Source organism: Grammomys surdaster, unplaced genomic scaffold, assembly GCF_004785775.1.
Source record: "Grammomys surdaster isolate TR1022 unplaced genomic scaffold, NIH_TR_1.0 210, whole genome shotgun sequence".
In the NCBI taxonomy this organism is placed as follows: Eukaryota; Metazoa; Chordata; class Mammalia; order Rodentia; family Muridae; genus Grammomys; species Grammomys surdaster.
The window spans coordinates 2,616,255-2,620,178 of NW_021604655.1; the positions used below are offsets into that span (position 1 = coordinate 2,616,255).

The window sequence follows — 3,924 nt, forward strand, 5'->3', positions numbered from 1 at the left end:
TGTGTGTGTGTGTGTGTGTGTGTGTGTGTGTGTGTGTGTGTGTGTGTTGGAAGGTGCTGTCAGAAGTCCTAAAGTGAAGCAAAGCAGACTGTCACCAGGACAAAGCTGACAGCAGTGACCAGGTGTGTAAGCTGTGGACACCTGCTATATACACAGATGCATACCTGTGCTGGAGTTGGATCCTCAGTTTTGTCTCCTGCAGCTTTGGTAAACAGATGTTGAGTTCTTCTGGCATCCCATTCATCTCTTGGGAAGAGGCCCAAGTGACAAAATTATTCCTTAATTTCCTCAATCTAGGTCCATTCTGACCAGCGTGTGCAGGTCAGAGCTAGGGACCAAGTGCCATCTGCTGGCAGAATATAGAACTACACCATTGCTAATTGAAGGATTTTGGTTTGGTTTTTAATTTTTTTTATTTTGGGGTGTGTGTGTGTGTGTGTTGTTGTTGTTGTTTTGGTGGAACTCCTTTAATATGCACTATTCTGGAAACCCTGGGGATACAGCAGTAGACAAAATAGACAAACTGCCAGGTGGTGGTGGCCCACGCCTTTAAGCTCAGCATTCTGAAGGCAGAGGCAGGGAGATCTCTGAGTTTTAGAGTAGCCAGGTCTACAGAACAAGTTCTAGGACACCCAGGGCTACACAGAGAAACGCTGTCTGGAAAACCAAAAACAACAGCAGCAACAAAACCAAAAGAAACAAAAGAAACAAAAACGATACACAGAGAAACCCTTTCTCTAAAAACAAAAAAAAAGAAAGAAAGAAAGAAAGAAAGAAAGAAAGAAAGAAAGAAAAGAAACAAAAACAAAAACCCCTTTCTTATGGAATTGTTAATGTACTGGAGATTAAAAAAATATATGCGCCAGGCATTGTGCTAAATGTCTGAGGTGCAGGGTGAGCAGTGCATCTATGCACTACAGTCTACAGGGGACTTACTGTTTTCCAGTACTCAGTGTTTCTGAGCCATCTTAATATTTTCTTCATATTCTCTTGTCTTCTCTCCTTCCACCAAGGGGGTTCCTGGGATTGAACTCAGGCTGGAAGGCTTGGCCAGTGCTTTTATCCAATGAGCCACCTTGCCAGCTTTTTTTCTTTATCAATGCATTATTACAGTAACAGGATTCCATGTTATATCTTTTGATGTAAACTATAAAATTTTGCATGAATACTAAAAGGCATTGGAGACAGCAGAGCTCACAAGTTAGTTTACTTTCATTTTTTTCTTCTCTCATCTATTACATCCCAACCGAAATCCCCCTTCCTCTTCCTCTGCCAGACCCTCCAACCCCAGAGCCTCCTCCTTTTCTTTCAGAAAAGAGCAGGCTTCCTGGGCGTACCAACCCAACATGGCATATCAAAGTTACAGTAAGACTAGAGTTGAGATTTCTTCTATACATTTGCCTCCTTTTCCCCTTGTTAACCATCACTTGGATTTAGATATTTCCAGTGTGTATTTTATGCTATTGCAACAGATGCAGCTATCCATAAAATATACAATGTTGCCTTATATATCTTAAACTTAGATAAGGGGTAGCATATTGTATTCCCCTACCATGTTTTCCCTTCCTTATTAGGAATTTGAGATTTAACTATGACAATATACAAGTCAAGTTTATTCATTTTAACTGGCGTATATTGTTCCTTTGTCTAAATATCCCACAGTTTATTTATCCATCCTCCTGTTTCTGGATGTTTAGATGAATTACATTTTTGTATCATTAGGAACAAAGCTTGACTCATTCTTCTGCATAAATAAATCCATAATTAAAAGGAAACTTTGCATCATTATTACTAGTTAAAAGTAGTTCAAGAAGAGAAAGGAAATGTAAGACATTTTGAAATAAAAAAGAAGTTTTTCAGTTCTGGTCAGGCACCACCCATTGTCTTGGAAGCTGAACCTCATGCCCTGTGCACGAAGTATGGAGAAACCATATTAAAATATATACCATGCTTTTTGGCACTGTGTTAGCCTACAGAGGCAAAGAGAAAAAGGAAAGAATATTAGAGATACCCAAGACAGAGGTAGACCCCAGTGGCATGAGCCACCACTACTAAATGGTGGGGGAGGGGCAGACACTCGTCAGAGGAGCTTTCCACAAAGTAGATGATGTCGATATGGAAGTCTAGGATTATGCAGATTTTGTCTAGCAAATATGAGACACAGGCTGTCACCTCCCAGCTGCTCTCCTGGCTGCGCCTGCAATAGCTTCAGAGATGTCCATTGAGTATCCGAGTGTCTTTTAAGTACCCCTCCAGCCCCATCCTGCCGTGTCTACTGGCAGCCTTTGATTCTGGTCAGTTTCTGCTCTGACCCTGACATCCCTTAGGACTCCTCTATAGGCAGTCAGGGCAGACCTGGCTGCTGATTGTCTTAGCTGCAAAGCCATCCTGAGGATATTTAGGTTGATGGGTGGCTGGTTGTGGGGGGTGAGGGAGAGGGCTCTTTGAGCATGACTTACGGTATGATTTGCCACCCAAGTAGGCTCTTGGGTCTGTGCTAAGTTCCCACAGGCACTGCTTCTCAGAAAACTTCCAGGGCCCACAGCCTGTTTTCTCTCAAAGACCTTTTCAGCCCACAAAGAGGCCTGGTCACTAACACAATGGGTAGTGACTTCCAAATAACCGGACTGCTTTTCTCTTCTACCCGGGTGTATTCTGGAGCGCTTTGGGTCTGGGGGCAGCTCTCTCCCTGGAGCCCAGTGACTTGGGCCTCGACTGGGAAGAGAACATTAGGAAATCAGGATGTTACTGGAGCTGGCCAGCAAGACAGAGCTCTTGGCCACAGGGACATTCTGAAAGCTCCCTGGGAGGCCATGCCCCATAAGGTTGGGACCAAGAGCCAGGAGTGGGCCTCGGCCTTTGCAGGCTTTAGGAATTTATTTTGAATTCTTCTTAGGACTCCCACAACCGCACAAGCTTTGGGGTCCACTCAAATGTCAAACAATCTCCTAAGCAGCACCAGATGCTTGTCATCTTGGCCTCAAGGATCCCAGGAATGGCCACCCACTCCAGCCTCTGCCCCACCCCACCTCTCCCACTCACCCCGAGTTTTGTTTCTGTTCCTTATGACTGGGCCCAGGAAGGCAGAGCCAGCCTTGCCTGTCTAGACCCACGAGGTCTTCTCCAGTATACTCCTTGGGAGTTTCCTTTGTCTGGTTGTTGGGGTCTACAGGTGGAAAGCTTGGGTTGGAGAACCTTTTGGTGCTGATGGCTCTCACCAGACACCTGAGGACATCTGGGCAGGTGGAGTGAGTGTCCCACCAAGACCAAAAGTTAAGGTCTCATGAAGGTGTCAGGGGCAGGTGCATCCACCCATAAATTACATTCCATTGGCCTACCCAAGTGAAAAGGGTGCTTGCCAGGCAGAGGTGGCTTAGCTATCTTCCTATCTTAGGTGTCTTCCTATCGGTTGTCACCGTGGGAGCCTTTCTAGAACAGTGACCTAAGAGCTCTGTTTCTTCAGTCTCCCGCTTAGCCCTCAGTCTGACTACATACAGTCCTGCCCAAGTCTACCTCCTGGTCTGAATTTGTGGGAAGGAGACACACATATGTATCCCTAAGACTTTATTTATATGTAATGTCTCTGCAGTTGTCAGCATCTGCAGGCAAGGAGCACGCGTGTGGGTTTTGGTGAGAGGCTGTAGACTTGGGATCTGGCTTAGAGTTCAGCCAGCTCAGCGTTTTTTGTTTTGTTTTTGGTGTTCTGGATGGAACCCAGGGCCTCCAGGCTCTCTCGCTCACTGAGGTACCCACTAGCCTGCCAACCTAGATTTTTTTTGGAATTGGGCTCTGGTACTTGATGGTTATGTGGCTTTGGCAAATGACTGAACCTCTATGAACTTGCTTACTACCTTGTCCCTGTTAGTCTCTCTCTCTCCTCTCTCTCTCTCTCTCTCTCTCTCTCTCTCTCTCTCTCTCTCTCTC

The 3,924-nt window shown here is 45.4% G+C and overlaps 1 protein-coding gene across 1 annotated transcript in view; it reads left to right on the forward strand.

Annotated features, from left to right (window-relative positions):
• Window positions 1-3,924, forward strand: part of Ltbp2 (latent transforming growth factor beta binding protein 2) — a 93,879-nt gene that overhangs the window by 2,331 nt on the left and 87,624 nt on the right. The gene's annotated exons all lie outside the window — the stretch shown is intronic.